The sequence below is a fragment of the Leptonychotes weddellii genome, chromosome 5, assembly GCF_054177405.1.
Source record: "Leptonychotes weddellii isolate Sample4059 chromosome 5, ASM5417740v2, whole genome shotgun sequence".
Taxonomy (NCBI): Eukaryota; Metazoa; Chordata; class Mammalia; order Carnivora; family Phocidae; genus Leptonychotes; species Leptonychotes weddellii.
In genome coordinates, this window is record NC_138373.1 from 83,196,461 (window position 1) to 83,210,012 (window position 13,552).

The following is a 13,552-nucleotide window of genomic DNA, read 5'->3' on the forward strand; positions in this document are numbered from 1 at the left end:
AGTAACTTCCACTGGTTTCCATGGTAGGGAGTTAATACTCCCTGCCAATCAGGAAGTTGGCCTTGTGGCCTCTCCTGAATAGCTTCAAAGATAGTTTGGATACCAGTTGCTTTGCATATGTAACCAACACTTCTATCATAGAGACAGTTCAGAATACGTAGGCAATGGTAAACAGAATGAAAGCCCCCCATGAACACTGGGGCTGTGTCTCATATTCAAGGGTAAAAAAAATAGTTTACAAACCAAATGAAATATGTAATTTTCCCATTTTCTCTCTCTGTTTGTGCCTTCTCTAGAAGTCTGTGTCCAAACATGGTCTGTCATTTATTAATTCAATAAGTAAACTACTCCCTATTTATTTAGTATTATGGATAAAGCAAAGAAAAAAAATGTCCCTCTGCTCATGTTGCTTACATTCTTGCAGTAGGAAGCAAAAAAACGAACAACATTAGTAATATGAGTATATATTGTTAGATTTGCAATCAGTACTATAGAGAAAAGGAAAGCAAGCAAATCTTAGGAGGTGCTCAGAAGGGGTGTTGTGATTTTAAAATGAGTGGTCCAAGACAGATTCCCCTTCACACTGTTGTGCAACCATCACCACCATCCATCTCCAGAATTTGTTCATCTTCCTCAGCTGAAACAGTATAGCCATTAAACACTAGCTCCCCATCTATCCCTCCCAGCAGCCCTTTTCAACCACCATTCTACCTTCTGTCCCTATGAATTTGACTACTTTGAGCAGTAGGGGATGAGATCAGAGAGAAAGCAGGAAGCCAGATCCTTCACAGAGGGTCTGAGAGTCACTGTGAGGACTTTGGCTCTTACTCTGGGTGTGATGGAAAGCCTAGAAAAACTGAGAGTTTCACACGTTGTATACCGACTTTCATGTTCTTTGAACTAAGTATTGGGATCTAAAGAAAGACCTCCTCCAAAGTTTGAAAACAAGGCATGGAGACAATTTGCACAGAGCTCTCAGGAGATGGCTGGTGCTTCTGACAACATAATGAGCTGAACAAACTCCTTGCTTCTATCTGCTTCCCTCACTAGATGTCAAAGAAGAGATGCCATATAGCCACCCATGGGACAGTAACATGACAAATTGCTTTCACTGAAGCTGTTCATGGTCTAGATTATCTCCAGGCAGGACTCCATCACTTGAAAATGAAATAAAAGTCATTTTAGTATCATCCATTATTTTAGGTTATGCCCACCAGTATTGTGGATAATCAAGAGCTGACATGGAGATAAACAGCGCTTTTTTCTGGAACCTAGTGAAATTAAGGACTGCAAAGACAATGATAGGTAAACTCTCAGGAAGGGGACAGGAACCATGTGAGTCAGGCACTCACCAGTGCAGAATTAAATAGATGAATCCAGTCCCAAGCCCCAGATGCCTCAGGAAAAACTGTCAGAAATGTCTGAAATACTCAGAGCTAGAGAGAAATAAATCCTCAAAGGGAAGCCTGAAAACACATTTCTGTGAGGCAAAAAATACCTCTCATAACCTCACTTCCTCTGGGCAACAGGGCTGAAAGCTTCTACATCCAAATAAGAAGTCCAAGGAGTTATACAGTTTCTCAACAACAAATAATCTGGAGTGAATGGCTGCCCAAACACTGAATATAAATGTTAGAAAACATACACTTATGTGTGTGGAGGGGGTGGTGGGAGGTGGAAGGTAGAGAAGGAGAGACTCATGGAGCTGTCCCTGCTGAGAAAGGAGGAGAGGAGGAAAGACAGAAATCAATTTTCACTACGGCATCTTAGGATTCAAATGGCAGTTAGGGGAGGGAAAGATATAAAATCTGGAAATCAAAATAACTAGTTTATTTCAGCAAGGCAACAGGCCATGGACTCCTAGTTTCTGTGTTTCTTTCCACTAAGGACCACCTATTCATTCTCCACTCTCAACATAGTATGATCACCACCCACCCTAGGGTAAAGAGATTCCACTGTTTGCCTCACATCATCATCCCCATTTCATTTCCCTTCCTGTGGGCTCTTTATAGAGGTCTTGGGTTACACTTAACCTTCAAACATGTATTATAAAAATGGGACTATAATATTGGAGAAGGCTGCTCATTCTCCTGTTATCAAGTAGAATAATAATAGACCTAAGTAGCAGTGAAAGTCTTATGTCATTCATCATTCATTCATTTAATAAATATTAAGCACCTTCTAAATGCCAGTCCTAGTGCTTGATGCTATGTACACAATGGAGAGGAAAAAGATGTATTCCCTGCCTACATGGCACTAATTGCATTTAACAATGTTCTTATATAATATTCCTGCCCAAAATGTGTAACCTGAATCTAATGATAAAATCAATCGATCTAGGTTTATTCCTAGGTATCTTACAATTTTTGAACATCAGTACTCTGAAAACTATAGGACACTTATGAAAGAAATTGAAAAGGACACAAAGAAATGGAAAAACAGTCCATGCTCATGGATTGGAAGAACAAACATTGTTAAAATGTCTATGCTGGGGCGCCTGGGTGGCTCAGTCGGTTAAGCGTCTGCCCTCGGCTCAGGTCATGGTCCCAGGGTCCTGGGATCGAGCCCCACATCGGGCTCCCTGCTCAGTGGGAAGCCTGCTTCTCCCTCTCCTACTCCCTCTGCTTGTGTTCCCTCTCTTGCTGTGTCTCTCTCTGTCAAATAAATAAATAAAATATTTTTAAAAAATAAAATAAAATGTCTATGCTACCCAGAGCAATCTACACATTTAATGCAATCCCTATCAACATGCCACCAGCATTTTTTCACAGAGCTAGAACAAAGGATCCTAAAATTTGTATGGAACCACAAAAGACCCGAAGAGCTAAAGTAGTCTTGAAAAAGAAAAGTAAACCTGGAGGCATCACAATTCTGGATTTCAAGGTATATTACAAAGTCATAGTCACCAAGAGAGTATGGTACTGGTACAAAAACAGACACCTAGATCAGTGGAATAGAATAGAAAACCCAGAAATGGACCCACAACTCTATGGTCAGATAATCTTCAACAAAGCAGGGGGAATATCCAATGGAAAAAAGGCAGTCTCTTCCACAAATGGTGTTGAGAATACTGGACAGCAACGTGCAGAAGAATGAAACTGGACCACTTCCTTACACCACACACAAAAATAGACTCAAAATGGTTGAGAGACCTAAATGTGAGACAGGAGTCCATCAAAATTCTACAGAGGAACACAGGCAGCAACCTCTTTGACCTCAGGCATAGCAACTTCTTACAGACACATCTCCAAAGGCAAGGAATAAAAAGCAAAAATGAATTCTTAGGACTTAATCAAGATAAAAAGCTTCTGCACAGCAAAGGAAACAATCAACAAAACTAAAAGACAACCTACAGATTGGGAGAAGGTATTTGCAAAGGACATAATCTGATAAAGGATTAGTATCCAAAATCTATAAAGAACTTATCACACTTAGCACCCCCCCAAAAATTAATCCAGTCAAAAAATGGGCAAAAATTTTTCCAAAGAAGACATCCAGATGGCTAAGAGACACATGAAAAGATGATCAACACCACTCATCATCAGGGAAATAAAAATCAAATCCACAATGAGATACCACCTCACACTAATCAGAATGGCTAAAATTAACAAGTCAGGAAAGACAGATGTTGGCGAGGATGTGGAGAAAGAGGAACCCTCCTACACTGTTGGTGGGAATGCAAACTGGTGTAGCCACTATGGAGAATAGTATGGAGGTTCCTCAAAAAGTTAAAAATAGAACTACCCTTCAACCCAGCAATTGAACTACTAGGTATTTCCCGAAGAATACAAAAATACTGATTTGAAGAGGAACATGCACCCCAATGGTTATAGCAGCATTATCAACAATAGCCAAATTATGGAAACAGCCCAAATGTTCATCAATAAATAAAGAAGATGTGTGTGTGTGTGCATGTGTGTGTGTGTGTGTATAATGGAATACTACTCCAACATCAAAAAGAATGAAATCTTACCATTAGCAACGATGTGGATGGAAGTAGAGGGTATTATGCTAAGCGAAATAAGTCAGTCACGGAAAGACAAATACCATATGATTTCACTCATATGTGGGATTTAACAAACAAAGATGAACATAGGGGAAAGGAAGGAAAAATAATATAAGATGAAAAGAGAGAGAGGCAAACCATAAGGGACTTTTAAAAAATTTTTTATTGTTATATTAATCACCATACATTACATCATTAGTTCCATGATTCATTGTTTGTGTATAAGAGACTCTTAATGAGAGAGAACAAACCGCTGGAGGGCGGTGGGTGGGGGATGGGCGAAATGGATGATGGGTTTTAAGGAGGGCTCTTGTTGTGATAATCACTGGGTGTTAGATGTAAGTGATGAATCACTAAATTCTACACCTGAAACCAATTTTACCATATGTCTTAACTAACTAGAATTTAAATAAAAAGCTTGAAATTAAAAAACGATCTATCTACAAAACAATTTTCCACAGAACGTTGACTTTCTATAATACAACTGACCTATGCTATTCAAAACTGTCAATGTCAGGAATGTCAGGCTGAGGAACTGTTGCAGATTAAAGGAGCATAAAGAGACCTGACCATGAGATGCAGTGCAGAGCCCTGGATTGCACCTGGATCAGGGAGAGATATTTTTCTATAAAAAATTGAGTAATTAGTAAACTTTGCATATAGATCATATTTCGTACACATAATTACACACATACACACACATCGGAGGGAGCAAGCAAATATGACAAAATATTAACAACTGCTCAATCTCATTGAAAGATAAAGGGGTATTAATGCTACCATTCTTACAACTTCTGTAGGTTTGATCTTTGTCAAACTGAAAAGGTAGGAGGAAAACAATGTCCCAGTACTAAAGGTTATGGTTTCTCTTTCCCTAAATGTCTTTTATAAACAAGCTTGCCATCACTTTTGGTTAGAACAAAATCCCACTCAGAATGATCTAGCTCCAAATCAGGAACATTAGATCAGAGGAGTGGGTAGGAAGCTACAACTCACTTGGCTTTGATTTACAACCAAATTTGTCGGCAAGCAAAAATTCCTGGAAAGAAGGTCCAACATTGGTTCATGTTAGTATGCTTATAAAAACTCTGCCTCTTATTGTTATTTTGTTGGACTAACACAAACTAATATACCAGGGACCAAGCCTTGAACTCTAGAAGCATTGGGGAACATGTGCAGAGGCTAGAGGCAGAGAAAAATGGTATCTGGCAAATAGGGATATCAAGGTATATGTGCAACATTTAGGGCTATATGGAGAGAGGGGTGAAAGAGAACCAGAATTTGTTGAGTTGCAAATAATGCACAGATGTTATTTCATTTAACCCCCATAACAACCCAATGACATGAGCATTATTATTCCATTTCACAGACTGAGAAGTTAGACAACTGTCCCAAGCTCATATAGCCAGTACAAAAAGAGCTGGAATTTGATCTTGGTTCTTTGTCACTTGGAAGACCATGTTCTTGCTCCTGCAGCACCCTATCTCCACAAAGAGTTAGATTGCTGGGCATGGCTAATAAAGGAGTATTTGAGTCAGTTCTTCTCTTTGTGACCAGGTCACCTTCTGCTGATGTCTTCCCTTTCCTCCTGAATACATAGTGATAGGCTGGAGCTAGAAGTATTGGAACGATTGAATCTGAAAGCTCCATCTAAACCATGTCCTGATAAAATTCAAAACTAATCTGGGGCCAAAATGTCTCCAGACCATCCTTTTAGATGCCAAGAAAGATTCCAAAGCATCCCCATACCTATTCCAATAGTCCCCAGATAGAATTTTACAGCTAATTGTTAATTCCTGCCCAAAACTTTAGCCCATTTCCTTTTGCTTGGCTTTTAGTGGAAACAAAGGATAATAGCTCTCTAGATGCCAAATAGAAGACACCCTCCTTGGACTAAAATGGGCATTGGTGTTCCCCATTGTGACCCATGCATGTGACTAGCCCTGAGCACACAGCACCTAGAGCATTGTTAATATTTATTGATCACTCATAGAAATAATCACAAAGACCAATGGACATCAGGCATCATTATAGACCTCCTTGTTTCTTTTTGGATCACCTCACTATATTTTTTTAAGTTATTAACAAATATGGACTTGACATAAGGAATAATGGGCATTGTGAAAATGCTATTAGTATAGGAGGATCTACAGAGAAGATAAGGGATTGCCTTTCTATTTTAGTTTCAAAACAAAGAAAACCCTAATTATGTACAGAAACAAGGTGATTAACAAAGCAATCTCTAATGGCTTTATTCGGGGTAATTACATAAAAGTTTTAAATAAATCTAAGGAATTCCAACTGAAATCATTGGATTCAGACCTTTGCAATTCAATTCAATGGACATGAAGTCACATAGACACTTAGCACCTTGTCCATACTCCCTCTACCTAGTAGGTTCCTATGGTTTGCAAATATTGCATATCTAGGACCTGCCTCCTGACATACTCCTTGGTCCACCCTCCTGGTTCATAAAATTGGTAACTCTAACAACCAGATACTCTCATCTCTCACTCAGAATCACCCAGCTGCAATCAGAGAGTGCTGCCCTTCCTTGAAATAGGATAAAGCCCTAAATCACATTCTTCCTGACTACTACATTGCACCACAAAACTAAAGTTTGAGTACTCTCTACTGTCCTTCTGGAAAATGACACTTTCCTCAAGTCTTAAAAGATACACACACACACACACACACACACACTCCCAAACACATCTAAGACTTCCTGCTCTCTATCAAATCCAAACTTCTAAGATTATATTCCTAATTCTTTCTTTTAACTATTTTTACCACTTTCCTACTTTTAACCTTTTCTGTGGCTCCTGCTTGAACGGGACAAATCTTTCCCCACAAATGTACATCTTGCTGGCATTAACATCAGCCCTCACACAGATGGTCCCTCTCTGCCTAAAAACACTCTTTCCAAACCCTGTTCAACATGACTCTACTTTCAGAATTGGCTTGGTCACTCTTACAGATAGATATCGGATCTCTCCAGTATGCTCCACTTGCCCCCTGCTCTCCCCTCATTAATGTCCTGTGGCAGAACTCAGGGCCTAGAACTATGCACTGGGAGAAATCCCAGTTAGGGAAGAGGGTAGGAGTAGTAGGTGGTGAGGTGGAGCCCGGGAGCAGAGCTTCTGCCTGATGATGCTTCCAGCTTGCTTTTCATTCCCCAGCTAGAGCCTAAGGTACAAAGAGTTAACTGGCCACAGCCAAGGAAGTACCTCCAGGCTCTACAGCCCAGTCTGGATGTCAGAGATCTGACACAAGAACCAAGGTCAAAGTCTCTTTCACCACAACAAAGTGAAAGTACAAAGGAAGTATCACAAGTCAGCTGAGACAAAGTGCATTATCTTTGGCATTTATGATTTGCTCCAGTTCATGACCTTGATATATGACAACTGAACAGACAGACAATGCAGAGTTTTCTTACTTCTTTCTTGCTTTACTTTATTTGGAAAACAAGTCACCTAATGCTTTGGCATCAGGCAACAGGACACGATACTCAAACTGCAATAACTACATGTAAGGCTAGCCTGCAGAAGGGAGGAGTGGGACAATAGTCGAAGGATTGACTGGTGTGTAGAACAGGATTTCACTTGTTTCAGGAGGATAGGGAAGTATCCTTATAGTGTAAGCTCCCAGAGAAAAGCTATTTCTGTATTTGCTGCCATTCTTCCTGTACTACCTGTAAATAACTACACAGATATGTTCAGTATACTTTGGATTGGGTCTAAACAGAGAAATGGGATGGTCCCTCAAGTAGAAACCACACAAGTTTCTAAGTGAGAAAGACTAGATTTCGTTTATTAAAGATCAGATTTGAACTAAGTATAAATGAATACAAATGCAAATTCCAAATTAGAAAATTCAGGAAGTACAGTGATTCTCTGTGCAAAAGAACTCAAGCAAACGCAACATTTTTCTTCCCCCTAACTTATCAATACCACCATTATTACCCTCAAATCATCATGTACTCAGTTACACACAGTGCAAGACAATGTTGGCATATACAGAATTCTCCTCTCTGGGAACTTATAATTTAGTGCATTTCATGAATACCTCCCCACTTGCCAAAGTAAGTAAAAGATAGATGAACTATGAACCAGGAAGGATATTCCTAAGGAAGAAATGAACAGTCAAGGCAAGGGCATGTCAAGATCCCACATGGCTTACCAGCTGATGAAAGGTAAGAGTACTAAGTATCACATTTTCCAGTGTTGGCAAAACTAGTGAGAATCTTCTATGCACTGTGGGTCAGCCTGAGAAGGCTGCATGGCAGAGGCGGGAATTACCTCATCTTGGCATTGTGTATAAATGTTTCCCAGGAAAACATCAGTTCAAGCTGTGTCTTCAGCTTGGCCATGATCCAATAAATAGAGCCTCTTTAGGCCTTCCTTCCATGCCCCCCACCAAAAACACAAAACGAACTCCACCACACCTTGTGCCAGTAAATCCAGTTTACCCAATTAGACAGATCCAGTTAAATATTTGCTACAGATATTAATACAGATCAAGATACTAAGATATAATATTAATAATAATGATAATAATAATAATAATTATCAGTCCTGGTCTGTGCAGAAAAAGAAGCTATTAGTATAGGAGGATCTACAGAGAAGATAAGGCATTGCCTTTCTATTTTAGTTTCAAAACAAAGAAAACCCTAATTCTGTCCAGAAACAAGGTGATTAACAAAGCAATCTCTAATGCAGTAATAATAATAATGTATAATTTGCAGTAATAATAAATGTATAATTTGTCTCCTAGGAAAAGAAAAGTAAAGGTCAGATAACTTCCCAGAAAGGCTGGAAAGAAAGCTGAAGTAACCAAATTCAGCTCATGCTAAAGAAAATAAATATCCCAACTTACCTCCCAGGAGTCTTCTGAGAACAACTTCACCAAACAAATCATTTACCAGGCATCCTCCCACCTATGATCTTACTTTGTACTGTATTCTGTTTGCGTGTTACATGGAAGAAGCCTTTGTCTCCCTTTCTAAAATAAAAACTCCTTAGGTTAAAACCTCCATGAGGCTAGAAACCCAAATTCTGCAAGTAATATTTACTAGGTGCAACCAAGACTTGAACTTGAAGGCACGGCAGCCTCAGACTGCCTGCTCATTAGACCAGGAGGAAACACAGCCACCTCCTCCAACTCACCTACCTACCCTACCAGCCCCAGCACTACAGCTCCCAAATCCCATCCTAGTCTGGCAGAGGCTGAATTCAAAGCCAGTGAAAACCCATCCTGATGCAGATTAACACACACCAGACCAACAGTCTGTAGACAAAATCCATCCACCCAAATGTAGCCCAAAATCTATGTAGATGGAGACCAAAACATTTACCTTCTTTCCCACAAAATATATGCAGTCCCTGCTACATGCACACACTTTACTAGTATCATTGCACCATTATTTGGGTAAACAATCAGATAGCCAGAGCTTCTCTAGAGGCTGTATAGACTCCATATTATCTAGTATCATTCTGGGATGGTTGTGAACAGGTGTCTTTTCTTAGAGCTTCTGGGATAACTACAGAGAAGACAGAGTGAAATGCAATGTTTCTCAACATGACTTGACACATGTACAGGTTTAGATTCAGTCAGAATCCAGTGTTGGAAAATCTTAACCTCTCTGTCACTCCAAAACAAGATGATCACTTGACAAATTAGAACAGCCTGAGCTTCTGCTTCTAGAGGTCTTCAGAAACTAGATGGGCTACCAGGCAGAATCAGAATGAGATTTTCCAAACAGGAAGCAGAAAGAGAGCTGAGAAAGCCAGGAAGTTTGTGCAATTAAGGGATTAGAAAATGATGGGGTACACTGATGTCAACAGTGAAAATCACTTTCTTTTCTACTTCTCCCTATGATTCTCCACTCCATTTTCTCAATTCTGAATCCTGCCAAACACAGAACACCTAATGAAAGTCCTCAGGAGAAAGCAGTAGAAGAAAATGCATCTGCCTGTCCACCTCATTTTCCAAACTACAACTATAATGTAGGGGAGCACGATGCACAGTCATTTTTTCCAAGAAACCTTGCTGAACAGCTTTGTTTTTCCCCCAAATCCTTCCTTTCCTTGTAAGCACAGAATCTAGAAATCCATCCACCTGTCCCATCCATAATTATCCTCTATTCCCATTTTAGACTAGCAGTTGTGAGTGGTCAGAGCCCGTGGTTCCTTCCTCCATGTACCTCCTCCCAATGCACACCCTTTTGTTTTGTTTCGTTTCACTTTGCTTGTTTTGTTTTATTGCAGGAAAGACACCAAATCATCTGAGTTATATGAAAGTTGTATCGTGCCTCAAAGTCCTGAGCTATTCTCCACATATAGATCCATGACTTCTCCACCAAGACCCACTTGCCTCATCCCAACTCAGACAACATAATCTACAACAAAGAGCCTCTGCCACCACTTTCTAGGGACACTCTGTATCCCTCTTCCTATTTCTTTCTCATCCCCACTCTGCTTTGTGATTTCTGTGATAATCAAAGAAAAAAGAGACAAGGATAAAGCAAATGAATATAATCCAAAAATTCTATTTATCAATTTGGAATATACTTGGTGAAGAAATTGGCCTTTACACATGATTTTGCTTTAACTAAGGTTAAAATGAATCTGCCTTCTGGAAGCACATAACAGGTATCAATTGATAATGGAGAGAAATAGCCCAAGAACTGCTAAAGGACAAGAGAAAGACAACCTGGAAATCAACATTTGCCACTTATAATCAATAAAACAGGTGTCATGCATGGATAAGTGTTGTCTGGGCTTCTGGTGTTGGGGTGCTACCCGCAGTGTAGCAATGGGGAAGCTGGAGGGTGAAGAACAGTTTAAGGTTCCAAAGGCCTTCAAAATTAAAGAGTTATAAATGAGTTTTCTGATAACAGCAAGCTGCCTCTTGGTGACTCAGTGTTTTAATGACCATGAGGCAGCCACACTCCAGGGGAACTTGGTGGTAATATTTCTTCCTATAGCCAGACCTGGCCTATAATCCATCCCCACCACAATTTTTTTAAATTATATAAGAAAGGCCAGGCGATACCTTCAGCAGCTATAAAAATAGATATTTAGCTCCTTGAGCCTGGAGGACAAAGACGCTCAAATCCTCTCTGGTGATGGGGGACACCTTATCACACTGGACCTGCTGTTCTGCAAAGTGCACACCAATGTCCTCCCTAAGAAGATATGACACAGACTTTCAGAATCTCCAGTGAGAAATGAAGCAAAACATGAAGGAGTCAGGAAAGACTGATGGAAAAATCTTCATTCATTCAAGGAGCATGTCTAAGCATACTATGTTTTGGGACCTATGGAAAGACAAAGATGAAAAAAGCAAGCTCTGCACCAGGTCAGAAAGGAAAGACCAAAAGGGGGGCAGGCAAACAGGTGGGAAGGATGCTGGAGGAGAAGCACCAAAGAATAACCTCCCCTAACTTATATTTTGCTCATCAGAGCTGAGAACCTTTCTGGTCTGGAAGAGAACAGAGTGTAGACCTCCACATCACTCTGACCCCAGCAAACCTACCTGCCCTTCCCAAACTCCCAAGGTGCTGGTCTATACCCCCCAAACCAAAGTCTAGCCCTGGTGCCATGAAATACCTCTGCTCCAACCCTACACAGCTTCTACAGCCAGTGGCATTCCTAGCCCAGCCTTCTTCCTCCCTGGCTCTGTCTCAGTTTTCCTGCCAACTCTATAAACAGGAGAAATCACTTACCATGGGCTTTTTCTGCCTCAGAGGAAAAACACTTAGGAAGAAAGTTTAAGTCAAACCCAGGGAGAGGGAAGGAACTTGGCCAAGCAGAGTCAGCACAAGGCTTGGTACTGACAGGGTGCCCTCAGGGAGTTGAGGCCCTGGGGAGGCGAGGTCCTCATGGAGGAGGGACTTCAAGAGTGTGAGCACTAACAAGGCTGGGCCTCAGGGAGTTGGGGCCAAAGGGCAGAAAGGGCCTGGGAAGGATGTGAAAGTAGAAAGGAGGTGGTGCAAGCCACCATTTCCTCTCACCGGCTGCGTTTTGTCTCTCTGCTTTTGACCTTGCCTTCAGAGCATGTCACTCTTGTGTTCAAAGCAATGCTATGACTCTTCAGTTCATTAAATATGCCAAAGTTCTCACATGGCCTACAAACATCTACTTAATCTGTCCACCTTTTTGCTGATTCTCTCTTACTCTTTCCCTCTCAGGGCTCTGCTCCAGCCAGATTGGCCTTCTGGCAATGCCTTGTTCATGCCAGATAAGTTCCCATTTCAGGGCCTTTGCCCTTACTGCCCACCACCGTGTCCTTGCCCCATCACTTATAATGCTCTTCTCCCAGACATCTGCATGGCTCTTTCACCACCTTCATGTCTTAGCTCAAATATCATCTTTTCAATGAGACTGCCCTATTGACTTTAATGAAAATTGTAAAGGCACACCTCCACACATATTGATTCCACTTTTCCTGTTCTGTTCTCCATGCACTTAGCACTTTTAAAGATTTTATTTATCCATTTGACAGAGAGAGACACAGCGAGAGAGGGAACACAAGCAGGGGGGGTGGGAGAGGGAGAAGCAGGCTCTCCGACGAGCCGGGAGCCCGATGCGGGACTCGATCCCAGGACCCTGGGATCATGACCTGAGCCGAAGGCAGTCGCTTAACCAACTGAGCCACCCAGGCGCCCGCACTTAGCACTTTTAAACGGACAACTTTATATTATTTTTTTATTGTCTGTCTTTCCCTGGTAGGACAGAAATTTTTGCTTGTTTTATTCACAGATATATCCCAGGGGCCTGAAACAATGTCTGGCTCATAGCAGATGCTCAGTAAATATTTGTTAAATGAATAAATCAGTGAAAGTCTAATGATTTTTAAACTTTTAAATGACATTAGAATGATCATGCTCATTTGCATTTGTATAACCCAAATGTACTTCTCTTAATTCACCTCATAACGTTTTTCATTACAAAAGTAAAAATTATTGTGCTTATTGAGCATATTTGGCTAATAATGATTACCACAAATTTTATGAAACTGAAGAAATATATTCAGACTTAGAAATTTGCTACATTAAATTATTAAATAGAATCCATGACAATTGGGAGGAAAACAAAGCCATTGACTTGGAAACAGTTATATTTATATTTATACTTATATAACATAAACACTATATATCAAATACAACTATTTGATATCTCAATCAGATAAGGAAATTAACTATCAGCAAGGTCCCCAAATTATGAATCACATCATGCCTACAGCAAAATGTTGCAGATAAATCACAGTGAGAGATGCCACAATAAATCATTGAATTCCTTTGAAATAAAAGTGATTTGTTTGACTTTGCAAATGATATAAAATATTCCCTTCAGTTCTGTACAAACAGCATCTTGAAAGGAAATCCAAGATAAGCAATAGGAATAAATACAGCTTGAAGATACAACAGGAGTGAATCAAACGTTTCTGTCCTTAGGTAATAAATAAAATATAAGGGGGCTAGGTTAGGATTATTTTCAGCAATAAGCACAGAAAACTAGTAGTGGCTTAAACATACAGAGATTT

At 40.3% G+C, this 13,552-nt stretch overlaps 1 protein-coding gene across 3 annotated transcripts in view; it reads right to left on the minus strand.

Annotated features, from left to right (window-relative positions):
- LOC102736419 (cationic amino acid transporter 3-like) overlaps window positions 1-13,552 on the minus strand; it is a 51,484-nt gene that overhangs the window by 11,531 nt on the left and 26,401 nt on the right. Inside the window, exon 1 of one of the 3 annotated variants that reach the window (XM_081821318.1) lies at window positions 11,733-11,921. The exons of the other annotated variants lie outside the window; for them this stretch is intronic. The gene's annotated coding sequence lies outside the window, so the exon portion shown is untranslated. Of the gene's footprint in view, window positions 1-11,732; window positions 11,922-13,552 lie in introns of those variants that run through there. 3 annotated transcript variants of the gene reach the window in all.